The sequence below is a fragment of the Cottoperca gobio genome, chromosome 10 (assembly GCF_900634415.1).
Source record: "Cottoperca gobio chromosome 10, fCotGob3.1, whole genome shotgun sequence".
Classification (NCBI taxonomy): Eukaryota; Metazoa; Chordata; class Actinopteri; order Perciformes; family Bovichtidae; genus Cottoperca; species Cottoperca gobio.
The window spans coordinates 17,448,877-17,464,481 of NC_041364.1; positions in this window are offsets into that span (position 1 = coordinate 17,448,877).

A 15,605-nucleotide genomic window follows, 5' to 3' on the forward strand; every position below is an offset into this window, starting at 1 on the left:
TGGCACAATAGATTCCCAAGCACAGTAAATCATGTGTGACATCTGTCACCCTGACAAATAGTACATGATGAATGTGTAGAAGACTCCCAGCTGCGATCAATTGACTACTGTAAACACATTTCTGCATACAATTATTTTACCGACACACTATAACAGTCTATAACATCAGCATTTTGGAATAGTACTCTTGATCTATGTTGAAGGTGTGTTGAGGTTTTAGGGAATACCAGCCTTTACTAGAAACAGGGGCAACCAGATAGCCTGGTTCTGTCTAATAATAATAATAATAATACATTTTATTTGGAGGCGCCTTTCAAGACACCCAAGGACACCTTACAAAATACAGGAGATAAAAACAGCAAAAACAGTGAGAGGGAGAGCAGACAAACAAAACCAGACATATAGTGTAGACACAAAACAAAGAGCAATCCATATGAAAAGTGGTGTAGAGCAGTGTTTCTCAAACTTTTTCAGACCAAGGACCACTTAACCAATAAAAAGACACTCACGGACCACCTGACTCCCCAAATATCCAAAAACAATAGGCCTGCTTACCACTCCAACAATATATTACAAATGACAGCCTAATAATGAGCTTTATGTGACCTTCTCTATGTCACTCCTTCACACATTAAATCAACAATACAAATACAACTACAGATTCTACAAGCATTTCGTTCATATGCGATTTAACTCCAGATAAGACCATCTGTATCTCCTGCAAACCACCATGTTGTGTAAACAAAAGAGGGACTGACCTGAACTTACCTCCTGACTTTTGAATTTAGTATAAATACAGCAGCAGAGGATTCACTCCTCTGAGCAGCACACGGCAGTCTTACAAGCTTAGTGTGAGAGTTTGTACATCTTGTTTATGTATAACTCTGCTCCTTCTTGCAAGAATATTGATTAAAACTCTTATTTGATTTTGATCCTGACTTTGTGGGTATATTTTTCCAACAATGGTAAATGCTGATAGATTGTACACATCAAATGAAACATAGACTAAATTTATTACTGAGTTTATTACTGAGTGTCAGAGTGAACTTACCCTCAGCAAGATACACAAAATGCACCACATTTAGTACGACACAAACCTCCGCTGTGGATTTTTAAAAATAAAATACAGTAACACTATGGTTGTAGGTCCAAGTTTAACAGGAATTTAACAATAAACATCAGTCGACTCGTCCAGTTGCAGTGTGAAAAACTCACTTTGGCGTAAACGTGTGATCAGCTGATCTTTCACATGTTCAGCCATGCTGTTATTCGCCGCTGGACAGTGTCATTGGAGAGAGGGACCCTGTTAATTTTGTCACTTGATTTCTCCCCAAACAATAAATTAGTCATGATCTTGGCAGCTGGTTTGGTTCCTCTTCATCTCCAGTCCAAAATATTCCAAATCTTATGTAGTTGCTGTGATATTTTCTTTTCACTTTAGCGCTGGACTTTCCACGTTCAAGCCGAGTTTCACAGCTTTCAGCCGGGTGGTGGTTACACAGCGAACCGCTCTCCTGGGACACAGTAACGGACACAAAATGACTTGTTGCTGCGGCTGAAGCACTTGAAGCTGCTGAATCACCTGCATCAGGACGATGCACCTTGCCTGTCGCGTCAGATTGTTCATTTAATTTTCTTTTAACTGACCCTGTCTTTAGCCATCTATCCATCTTGTCAGTTGATCGATCAAATTGACCGCGCAGATCATTTATGACGTAAGAACGTAAAACGAACCTACGTAGCTATGCAGCTGCGTAGATTAGTTTTACGATCTAAGATCTACACATAGCTGCGTAACTAGACTACATCTATGCTACACTCTATACTAGTCATTTTTAAACAGTTTGAGAAACAGTTTGAATTTATAATAAATTAATTTCAAACGTGACATTTTACCAATATACTCGCGGACCACTAGGGGTCACTGCTCCGCGTACCACTCTTTGAGAAAGACTGGTGTAGAGGGTCAGAAACAGTATGATCCAGCAGTTTCATAGTCCAGGTGATGTCGAGGAGGCTACGAAACCAGCTGGGCAGAGGGGTTGAGTGTGCAACAAAAATATCCAACAAGAGAGACAACGAGATTAGGGAACTTCTGTCTGTAAGGACCGACGGCGAAATCGTCAGACGAATTCAAGGAACGGCCAGAGACTCTGTATTTTATGACCAAACTACGAACCGGCTACGTGACTGTGGTGTAATCCGTGTCATATCATCCCTCTGGTGTGCTCTACCCAGGCACCACCCCTAAACCAAAAGGCGTAATTCCAAGAAGTGAGATGGCGTCTGATGGAATCTGACCTAAACCTCCAGACATTATTCATATGTGCAAATGGCTCAAAGGTAAATAAATATGACAACCAGTCCCTCTAAAGCTCATTAATTAAAATGTTATGTCTAGTTGTTAAATCCGTACAAAAAATGTAAAAACAACAAGTTGGGACTTTACAGGCATGTATGGTGCAATGAAAAGCCTATTTAGTAGAATGCAACTGGGACACACCCCAGTCTGACCATCACAAACGTCTCCACCACAAATTATGTTTATATCTCATTATCTCCGCACTTCAAACTTCAAACATTTTCTCTCTCTTTCGAATTTAGTATGGAATGACATACGTATGAGCCAACTTAGAGACACAAATCTAGTATCAGAATGTGCTGATTCAGCAATTCTTCATCATACTGTGTTTGAAAGGGCTCCGTTACTGACAGAGGATAATGCGGGAGAGATGCATGACGGGGGAACGTTGGTTTGTCCACTGATTTAGCTACCAGTTGGAACTTCTCACAGCGGCACTGATTCACTTATACAAGTCATTTCAGTAGCGTCAGCCGAAGCCAACAGTAATGATGAGTTGCAGAATGCCAACCACATGGTGGACGCTGCCTCCCCACACCGCAGACTGTCTGTACTGAGATACACCTTGCTGTTTGAGTGGTTGGGAATACAGGAGCGTGCCAAAAAGCCGGGGGGAAAAAGCTTTCATCCCATTTTATCCTTTAATCAAACTGACCTTCTTTTATTTCCGCACATGCATGGACAAACATACAACCATGCCCCCCAAAGCACATCTGGAAAGAAGTATATGGACACGTGGCAGGTTATCACTTTACCCCACAGGTGACGGTTCACTAACTTGTAAGTTCATTATGTTTGTGTTGTTTTGTTTTTCTTTCTTTCTCTCCACCCAACTCTCTTCTTCCCGTCACCTCCTCCTCCTCCTTTCTGTCTCCCACTTTAAGCTGCTTCTTCTCTCTGTTGACAGCTTTGCTCGGCTGAAAAAAATAAGCAGAATTACTGAGTAAAAGGGAAAAAGAGAGCAAATAACAGCTCTTAGAATGTTTGGATTGTGAAACCAGAACATTAGTACAAACCATAATGGCTGGCCTGGAGAGCCCAGCGCCTCTCCAGAACTTCACTCTCACAGGCAATGATGTAACGCCAGCCATTTCATATGAAGCATTCGCTTGTTGCACTCCTCAAGGTCTATTTATACCTTCTTCGTCTACTCAAAATAAAGCAGCCTATGTTAGGCTGATGCCCTTTAAATAGCCTATTTGTTTAAGGTGAGGGAGAATACAACTTTATGGTGGTGATAGCTTACATCTGGAAAGCTTTGAATTGTTTAATGCCTGCAAAGAATGTGATGTAAAGAAGAACTTTGTCATGTCAGAGGACCTTACCTGTTAGTGATGATGTGCTGTGCTTAAATATCCATAAATGACTGTATTCATGGACATAAAATACAAGTGAGTCACTCAACTGGCAGGTACAACCTGCTGCGCTGTCCAGGATAGATACTTTTACTACTACAAAGCAATGTGTGAGTGTGTGTGTGTGTGTGTGTGTGTGTGTGTGTGTGTGTGTGTGGCACGTGTGCTCATATGGCCAACCAGAACTCAGTGTATACTACCCAGCAGAATAAACAAGTCTGTCTGTGTTCACAGTCTGTAATTAAAGCCGTATAAAAGTGCACACGCATGCAGTAACAGCACACGTCATGGCCCTCAGCGGCTGTTTCCCTCAGCCCTCAGCATGGGCTTAACAACAGCTGACCTAAACCACCTATGGCTAACTTCTCTCCACAGGCGTATATGAAACATTAAAATGTAGCATAAAAAAGCTGCTCAGGCGTAGGCTGCCTGGCTGGCATGGATGGAGCTGAATGTGCAGTGTACAGTAAATGCTGCGTAATAACTTCCTGCTGCTGCTGCTCACAACCGCCCTTTGCAGTCTTGCTTTGCCAACACTGGATTCACAGATACACTGCAGGGAGATTTGATTGTATTGGCTTATTCCAAAGGGTAATCAGACCTCCCAATGGCTCCACCACCACCACCACCACCTCAGCTATAAAAATAACCTTGACATGAGAAAAGACCGCATCATGCTGGATCCTGCCAGCGTTTGGCAGAAATGTAGACCCATAATCTACCATGAGGTAAACTCATAGGGTAGCCAGCTTCAAGACCTCCCAGCTCAAAGATGACAGCTACCTGTTTTGTCCGTTTGATCCTGGTGGGCACTCCAATGAATTCTGGGGCCAATACATCACCTTTTCCTCCCAAAACATAACATGTTCTTGGTATTTAAAGGAATAGTTTGCCCCAAAATCGAAATAAATATTGTTCCTTTTACCTGTAGTGCTATTTATCTATCTAGATTGTTTTGGTGTGAGTCGCTGAGTGTTGGGGATATCGGTTGTAGAGATGTCTTCCCTCTCTCAACAGCAATGTCTCGAGATAATCCACAGACCTTGTTGTGAGCGGTTTCATGTAGGAACGGTTTTATTTCGAACAAAATGAGGGCAGACATGTCTACGACCGATATCTCCAACACTCTGCAACTCACACCAAAACAATCTACATTGATAAATAGCACTACAGGTATTTATTATTTCTGAGCGCACTGTTCCTTTAAGGTTCAATCATTGCATATATAGTATGTTACTCTGTGCTAAGCACATCCAGATCCATACACTCAACAGAATGTGTAATATAAACTGTTCAGTGTACAATTTGTATATACTATATGTTACCGCGAGTGGAAGAATGTAAATGCTGACATTGTATGTGTGTCAAATAGTGGGAAGTGCGCATCTGTGCATGTAGGCACATGAACATGCCTGTGTGTTTGTGTGTGTCTGTGTGTACATGCACGTGATGCTTGAGAGACTCTCCATTATAGTTTCTGACCAGATTTTGCCCTCTGGTGGTGCAATTTAGGCAGCACTGTTTTCTGCATTACCCCTCGACAAGTGAAAAGCATCACTAACAGCTGCAGACCACAAATGAATGATGATTCACTGATTAAATTAAGAAATGTGCTCCAAATTAAAACTTTTGCGCACATTTCTTAGCTTAAATTTGGGGATTTTGTGGAAACATTTAGAAAAAAGCTGCAGGTAAGTAGCTCGGATGGACGTCTGCTAGGAGACGAGCATTCAACTGAGAGTTGTTGAGTAAGTGAATGAATAGCTCTACACTTAGGTGTGTGTGTGTGTGTGTGTGTGTGTGTGTGTGTGTGTGTGTGTGTGTGTGTGTGTGTGTGTACCCATGCATATATGTACGTCCGTGTGTGTACCTATGTATATACTGTATGTACGTCCGAGTGTGTGTGTGTGTCAGTCACCAAACAGATCCCGTTGGAGCCAGTGATGGTCCCACGCATTTCCCATGCTCAATCACACCAAGCAGTGAGTTCAACCACACTCTCTCACTCTTCTTCTCTCTCTCATTTTCACCCCGTCATGTCCTCTTCCCCTCCCCTTTTCATTCTCTCGCTCCCGTCGTCACCACTGCCATCATCATCATCCCACTTTGTTTTCAGCTGATTTTCAGCCTGACCTCATCTCTGGAGGAGGATAATTACCAAATGGGGACACTGTGTTTTAACAGCGATTTTGAGGTCAACGACTCACTCACGTTTGCAGGTCTTTATTGTTCTCGGTTGTGAAGGTTGCCAATGTTCCTGCCCCTGACGCCACCCCCCTTCTCTGCCCCCTGCATACATCAGTCCATAGTGAGATTGCTTTAGGAGTAATCACTGTAATCTCTCACTGTCTGAGGAGTTGGCAGGGCACCCTCTGTGCACTGTGTCTTGGAACATTGTATCCATGCAGTGCTAGATGTTAAAGAGTGGTGATTGCGGAGAATGTGGCATGGTTTTGCAGAATGCCAGCCTATTGAGTTCAGCAATGCCAAAGCTATATTTGTGTTCCAAATGCTCTGCTGAATTGCAATGTACTGTACATTTTTCCACATGAAAACACAAGAAATGGCTTAACTTTGCAAAGAAAACTAATTTTAAAAGAACTACATCTTGCCCTAATAGTCATCTGAGTTTTATTTGTGTGTGAAGTCAGAGCGGCTGCTAAGTGGCCGCATGCAGATTTCATTAGTGTGACCTGGATATGGGACGGTGTTGAAGCAGGTGGTCCTTGGTAGATGTGCAGAGAGATGGGCAACGCTGAGCAAGTAAAGCACAGGGCTAACAGCGTTGCTGGTATTTCACTCACCTTGAGCATGTAAAACATATCCCTGTGGAAGCAGCATGAGGCATGGGCGAAGGGGCCCGTATGGGCCCAGTTATGTGGAGGTAAACCACTAGGAAAAACTTCTCTTAAACATTGAGGTTAGAGTAATCTTACATGTGAATAAACCCAGAAAAAAATGTAATTACTTGTTCTGTGTCTTTTTCATCACAGAAAATTAACAAGGAGAAGTGACGAAATAAAGATGACCCTCCTAGTTACCATCCCATTTTAATTAAATCAGACACATGCATGAATCCACACCCGTCACTGCCTCTAAGTGTCAGTTTGAAGAAGCAGCATTTAGAGAATGAAACTCATGTCGTACGTGCCTCGAGGTTGCCGCAGAAATTGAGCACATAGGTGCAAAGAAATGCCAGTCAGCCTCACCGTGGCTCCTTCAGTCCAGCTACTGGCAGAGCGCTGGCAAGGCCCGGGGCCCAGGAATGCTGTGCCCATCTGTCAACACAGAGCTGACTTCCCTGGCAGATGCCACAGAGAGGATTTTTGTAACCTGGCCCCGGGTGGATTTCATAACCTGTCTTGGCAGTGTAGCAAAGAGCCTTAGAGCTGCAGGAAGATTATGTGCTCGCATAAGAAGGAGCTGCTTATGTATGTGTGTGTGTGTGTGTGTGTGTGTGTGTGTGTGTGTGTGTGTGTGTGTGTGTGTGTGTGTGTGTGTGTGTGTGTGTGTAGGGCTGATGTCAGGAAACAGATATTAGTTTATTTTATTTTATATAAAAGCAGAAAAGTGGGAAATCTCCGTATTTGAGAATATGAAAACAGCATTTTCTGGCATTTTTTTTGTCCATTGACAAATGGATAACTCGACTAATCGTAGCAACTCTAATCCTATGAAACTTTCTCTCAACAAAGTGGGTTGGACCTCAGATAAAAAATACTAAAAACTTTACTTATTGAGCAGCCATCTAACAAATATCTACCATCTCCTCTGCTCATCTCTCTGTCCTGCCCTCTCCACCTTGACCTTCTCCCTCTCTCATATCTCTTCCCACCACTCCTGCTCTGCTCCCGTAGAGCTGATATTTATAATGAATGGTGTTCTCTATGTGGGGCCTGAATGTGTGTGGTGGAGCCAAGGGAGCACCACCTGAGTGATGATTCTGTCTGCCAGAGTCTCTCTCTACCTCACACACACACACACACACACACACACACACACACACACACACACACACACACACACACACACACACACACACACACACACACGCCTGACCTGCTGGGAACACAGGGTCTTGCTGTACCAGGCCTCTGTGGCAGGGGCAATTAGAAAGGTCCAGGCGGAGCACAAGCTCTCTTCTCATACTGTCCCCATTAGAGAGGGAGAGACAGGCAGTGAGGAAAGACAGGAAGAGAGGACACACATTAACACACTGTCTCTCGCTCTCGCTCTCCCTCAGACACAGACACACACACAGACACACACTCACACACACACTCACACACACACCCACACACAGTGGCCGTACAGTAACCTCACGCAGCCCTTCGCTTGCTGAGGGGACTTGGACGTTATAAATAATTAGCCCATTTAAAACATTCCTCAGCTGTGTTTATACCTGCTCAACAGACTTCTTAGTGAGACATGGGCATCATGTTAATGTCCCTGAACTCCACGGTCAAACTCTGAGAATAATGGGCTGGAGTTGGATGAAGCAGTGTCCGATCTGTCCAGATGCCAAGATGACGACACAATGATCAATGCTCTAAATCTGGGGTGGCCAAACTGGCCCGTTTTTAAATGGCCCGTGGTAAATACAAATAAATAAACTAGAGTATGACATAGTTCTAATAAATTGCACTGCATTTACATAGCACATCCTGGTTTAAAGACTATATGCTGACTAAATGTAGTTGAATTATTAACCTCTTGGCACAGAAAACAACATTTTACAATTTCTTCTGTTTGTTACATCTTAATACTAAATTTACAGATTTGAACAGAAAATGATATTTGGCTATTTCTGCCTGTTTAACTTTAATTATTTATAAGATTCACACATAACATTGTTATATTTTAAATTATATATATGTAGTATAAGGTATATATATATATATATATATATATATATATATATATATATATATATAGTAAATATATAGTATATACTATATATATGTAGTATATGGTGTATATATGTATATATATATATATATATATATATATATATATGTATATACACACCAATAACAGACTGTAACATCAAATGTTAAATAGTTTAGTAGTGTTGCATAGTTATTTTGATAGAAAACAATTTTTCCAGGGTACATGGGGTATTCTGGTCTAAAAACACTGATTTTCTTGCAGTGTAATTGGTTGAAAACTACACATTTACTATTGTTTGGCCCCTGACTTCTTATATGTTTCTGTATTTGACCCACCACTAAAAAGGTTTGTAGGGTCTGCAGGACTTACAGCCAGGGTGGCTGTAAGTCCTGCAGAACTTGCCACTCTGAAAATGGATTCAGTCATTGAATGATGTGTTTAAGTGTGTGTATCACCAGAGTTTTTGCACAACAAGCATGATGCCAAGGACTTGGTGGCCTCCATGGTGATATATGTACGTCACAGCTGACAGTGTGTGTGTGTGTGTGTATGTGTGTGTGTGTGTGTGTGTGTGTGTGTGTGTGTGTGTGTTGTGTGTATTGTCTGTGATACGTGGCACAGGGCTCATCCTTGACCAGAGACGTGCATAGAGGCCAGTGCTCTTTCCACGCCACCTTTGTCTCCGCATGAATTATCCATCGGGCCAAGTGTGGTAATCAAGCTGCTCGGGCAAAGCCTTATTACAAAGTTGGTAATTTAGCCTATTAGCAATGCTCTTACCTCATTTCTTGGTCAACTCCAATTGCATGGAAAATAGAGCAGTCAGCATGTTAAATGGGCTCAGGGAAGGCTGGGTGAGTTAAGGCCTATAAAGCGACGGCAGCTGATACAGCACATGCAGGCTCGCGGGGAGACGCTGTAAACCTCAGGGCACATAGTTGGTCATGGGTCACCGGAGAGCTCTGGTATGATGAGCTCATGATCATGAAAACTAATATTTAAAGAGGGGACAAAGGAGGACGCAGAGCTATACTGTATATTTACAAATAGTCTGAGCATTAGGGAAATTACATAGCTCCTTATATGCCAGACAAGTATAATTTAGAGCTGGAAAGGTTTAAATTAACAGATCGGATAAACACACGTTTAGGAAACAATGAGTAGGTCCGTCTCACCTGCGGTGAATGCAGGAGTAGCATTGCAAGAAGTTTCCATCTCCATCAGGAGTTGCAAATGAGAAAAACGTCTGTTTTATAAATTATAATATGTAATGATGTCATTAAATATTTAATGATGGTTCTTTTATCTAAAAGACATGATGAGTTTGGGGAATTATTGCGGGATAGTGAGTAAAATACTGTGTGCTGCTGCCCTCCTCTGGCCACTTTGTGTACTAACACAACCAAAGCCATATGCAGACTGACTCAGTAGATTCAGTACCAGCATTACTCTGATATGTTAAGAAATGGCTTATTGAGAACCAACACTGATGTTGTTGATGCTGTATTGTAGGCTATATGATTTTTCATTCAAATCTATTTGTTTTTCACATATTGTGTTTTTTATTATTCTAGTCTTTCAGCTAACTTGGGTACTTTTACATTGGTTTGAATGTTGATTAATATACATTGCCCCTCTTCAAATAAAAAGAAAAAAAGATATTCCACTGTGCTTGATAAGAAAAGTAAAGAAAAGTGGTGACTTTACCAGATGCTCACAGGTGGAGAAGATCCCAAAAAATACCAGTGGGACAAAAAGATGTTGAGGAGGAGCAAAACGTTCTCACTACACTCCTACAGTGCAACTGTCAAATATGTAAGACGGTATACAAATACAGTGAAATCTTCCAGCAACCTGTTGAGCTAAAATAATAAAGTATATATACAGCACATAATCGACGATGGACTAGTTGTGTAATAATAATAATAATAATAATAATAATAATAATAATAATAATAATAATAATAATAAACTTTATTTGTATAACCCCTTTCATACAAGAATGGCAGCCCAAAGTGCTTCACAGCAAAAACTTAAAAATAATTACAAAAGGCTGCATCCCCGATTTTCTTTTGGATGTTTCTGGGAACATTTAATAAACCTGTAGTGGATGATCGCAATGTTCTTGGGGGCATATAGTTTATTAGAAGGTTGGCAGTGTAACTTGGTCCGGTTCCGTTTAAGGCTTTGTATACTAGAAGGAGGACCTTCAAGTCAATTCTAAAAGTGACCAGAAGCCAGTGTAGAGTCGCTAATGTCTTCTGTGGCTATTGAGGGAGCTTTCTGAAGTCTGAGAAAATAACCCCAGTGATGTCATCGGGGTGGGCTTCAGACTTCAGTGGGTGCTTCTCATTTAAATGAACTACATTTATCTATCAATTTCATTTCATTTTATTTAGTCATTCAGATTGACTACGTTTACATGCACAAAATATTCTGTTTTTTGCCGTTATTCAAAAAAAGACAGTATTCCTACTGAACTGCTTATATAATATTCAACTAATATTCCCCACGTAGCTGTGCATACTCCGATTAAGGTAAAACGCCCCCCATGACGTAGCCTACGTCCTACATCTACGGCTATTTACACATACCCAAAAACCTGTTGATATCCATGCTTTTGAAGCTTGACATACAAAGGACTAAAGAACAGGACATCTTTGCCTTTTGAATTTTGAACCACAACCCTGGTTTCATATCTAGTTTTCATACGTCAACAGGGCACAACCTGTCCCTTAAAATCCATTCACAGCTCATGAGCTACAATACAGCAGATATCCTACCGCTGACCCTCAAACATCAGCTGTAGACAAAACTAAAGCAGCCACAGAGTAAAAACCATCCTCGTATGTCCCCCGAGGGCTCTAACATCACCTTGAACTCAGCAGAGGACTGTGTGAAGCCTTGCCAAGCCTATGAACATGACCTGGGGAGTGCTGGGGAGGTAGGCGGGAGGAGGCAGAGGATGGAGCGAAGATGAAGGGGATGCTGCTCCCTCCATCACAGACAAGACAAACGATGCACAGACAGATGGCACTCGACATCGCTGCCATATTCAGTTTAGTTTCCAGTTACAACAACCTGACTCCGGATCAGCAGATGCTTATGTCACGCAATAAATGACACAGCGATCACAGATGATCTTTGCCAAAACAGGACCTCTGCCACGATCATTCTTACAATAATAATGCACATTGTCATCATAGTCAAGAGAGCATAAGGAGAGTGGATTAAAGTAATACTTCACACACAAAATAATCATTTGTATATCAATTATAAACCCAGTGTTTTTCTCACATGCTTCCAAGGTGAATGAAGAATCCAAAAACTGGGAACATTTTTGACGAATTAAAGTAACAACATCAAAACTGTATCAAAAACTTCCGTTTACAATCTCTCACACAACTCTTGCGGTATAATCCAAGTCGTATGCTCACTACTCCACAAACACAAACACACTTTGATAAATCCTTAGTTTCAAAGGTAAGACGAGGTGAGTAATTGATTTACAAATGGTCATTTTGGGGGTGAAGTATTCCTTTAAACCAAAGGGTGGCTGTGTTCTTGCAATGGCCACATGGTGGTGGTGTAGCTCAAAACGGGAGTGGAGAGGACACAGGGTCCCAGAGACCAACGATTTTACATTCAGTCATGTCTAAATCAGAGTCAGATCATGATATCTCCACCCCAGTTGCTAATATTATATGAACGATCCAGAGTGCAGCAGGATGGAGACACAGCGTGAGAATGCCAAGGCCTGACCTTGGATTTAAAGCAAATTGGACAGTATCAACCATTAATTTACACGTGAGGGAATAAGGAGGTATACTGGGAAACATAACATACGATGAACTCTTGAAAAGAAAGATGGAACAACAGGTGGTGATATGAACTTACAATGTATCAGGTTTCAGGGCTGCGGGGTCGCACACGATGTTTTGATGTGACCATAATGTGAATCAGTTAAAAGGTTTGTGTTTAATTTGAAGGTCATTTAATTCAGATATATTCAGTATATATGATGAGTTCATTTGTTATTTATATTATTGTTAAAATATAGTTCAGACTGAAGCTAGTTGAATGACATTTGTCTGCATTTTTGCTAAAACAAAGATGTATGCCAAAAGTAATGATAATTACTGTACTGGGGGGGGGGGGGGGGTTTCCTGTCATTTACCAGATTCTCCATAGACATAGAAATATTTTAACAAATTGCTCACTTTCAACATAGTTCCCATTTGTACTCTCGGACATAAAAAACTATTCAGTCTGATCTACAAATTTGCATTAACTACTGTTTTTTTGTTGAATTGCTGGATTCTCCTAATAATATTCTCCTTTTGATAGTGTATGATTGTATGTTTGATTAAATATAACAATGTGTTGTGCCAAGAGTTTAGAATAGAATACTGTGTACAATGATGGAAAATTGTCTTTTAAAACGTTCGACGGCAGCCTTCATTAGCTCCAGAGGGTCGGTGGTATTTTCTCTAATCTAGATTATTGCCTCATCAGAAGGCAGCAGACTCTTGATGTTCTCAAAACAACAGAGCACATCACTGCTTTCAGTGTTTGCCTATGAAGTTCAGAGTTTTTACAGATTTCAACATCACAGAATTTGTAACTCTGTATGAACCGGGGTGTGTTGTAAGACCCTCAAACGGGCCCGTCTGGCTGTCCCGGGTTCCGGATTAAAGACATCGTGAGTGGACTTTTTCTTTTCCAGCCGTGAGACTTTGGAGGAGCCGAGTTCACAGTGTCCTCATTTAAATTCCTAAAACTACATTTTTCTTTCTTCATTTGTGAAGTGAAAAAGTTTGATTTGATTTCACTTCATGTTGAACACCATCATTTTTTGGCATAAGCATGAAGATACTTTTGCATTTGTACGTCTGTATGTATATGGGTGTTTAAGTGTATAAGTGCATAGATGCAGTTAAACACTAGACATACATGAGTGTGTATTTATATAAAGACCTGCACACATATATAATGTATATCTGTTGTATATGTATTGATGTGTTTATGTATGTGTGTATCAATATGTGAATAGTTACATATGGTTTGTTATTTTCAGGCTTCTTTTCTAATGCTTTCAATGTTTTAGTTGATATTTTACAGTTGCATTATAAACCACATGTTACTATTTGTAGGTTTCTTTTCATTTAAGTTTCTCAGCAATATGTTAGCAATGGTGAAAGAAGTAAGATAAAGATCTGAATACTTCAGCGTAGAAATACTCTGTTTCAAGAAAAGGTTATGAATTCAAAATGTACTCAAGTAAAAGTACAAAAGTATTCACGTCAAAATATACTTAAAGTACAAAAAGCAAAAGTAGCCATTATGCAGAATGGCCCATTTCAGACAGATACATATTATATTAGGTTACTGGATCAAACGTATTACTGCGTTAATGTATTCATCACTTTAATGTTGCAGCTGGTGAATGTGGAGCTCATTTTAATCACTTTATTTAATGCTGGAAAGCTTAACCCATAACATCATCATTTATTAGTTGATTTGAATTGTGTATTAATAATCTGAATCTGCAAAGTAACACAATATTGTAGTGAATTAAAAAGTACAGTATTTGATTCCAAAATGTTTTGGCGTAGAAGTATAAAGTACCATATAGTGAAAATACTCAAGTAAAGTCCAAGAACCCCTTAAAATTGTACTTAAGTACAGTACTTGAGTAAATGTACTTCGTTACATTCCACCACTGCCATCAGGGGCTGAAAGTCACTTCATGTACTCACGGATTGTACTTGACCATTATGAGGCACATGCATTCTTTATTTAACATGTTCTGAGACTTTCTACATTTACTCCTTCAAGGGAAATGCTTTTTTTCTCACCTCTGACAGATTTTGTGTTACTTAATAAAATATAATAGTATATATACCACAGAAAATAGGAGATAAAACTAATCGTATATAATGTAGTTACAACGAAGGCCAGCTGAAGGATCTAAACATTATATTATACAGTGATAATGTATCCTACATTTAACATAAATCCATTCTTCAGAATGAGAATTTTACAATTTATAATTGTATACCTATTCATATACAAAGTTTTGAAAGCAGGGATTGCGATGTTGAATTTTAGATGTCTACCACTGCAACACACCATTTAGGTTACAGGTTACGGGGTACACAGGTTAGTGACGCCAACCAGCTTTTGTGGAGAAAGTGTAATATGTTTGCGATGTCATTCTTAACCGGATTATATCCTAATGAGCCTGTTGCATCCAGATTAGTCTAATCACCAAACAGTTAAAAGATCTAAATCACCAAAAGGCCTTCAGGACAGACTTTTGTAAAGCGCCACCAGGAACGTTTAGGCAAGAGACAAAAAAAAATGTAATTTGGGTCACACACACACACACACACACACACACACACACACACTCGCACGCACGCACACACACACACACACACACGGAGGGGCTCCTCTCTCCGACACGCAGCCCTCAAAATACCCACAGGTTCGTGCAGCGGAAGTTTTTAAGCAACCTTATCTGAAGCTTTATCTGAGTTGGAGATGTGCTGCAGAAAGACGGGTCAAAGGGGACCGCAGGGCTGCTGCAGGACGAAGCATTAGGGATATGAAACACATGCCAGACCTGTCATGTTCAATTTACAGTTGACTGAATGGTTTGCTACCCCGGTAGAACAGAAGTTTGGTGGATGATGTAGGCCTATCCCACAGGTTTAATCGTTTGAATTTTTAATTTCTTCGTGCAATTAAAGAGAGAAAACAGGTCAACTTTACGCTCAACCCACGTAAAGCAAGTGGAAATCAATCATGATGAAAACATTTTCCCTTATGTCTCGCCCCCTCCTTCCCTCCCCCGTGCGTTTACTTTATTTCGCCAATTATTACATCAAGAGCCGGGCCAGTGTTGACTCTCACTGCGCCTGAGAAAGATTTTACGGCCATTCATCAGCTCTCGAGGCGCACAAATAGTCTTTAAAACTATAAACACCATCGCT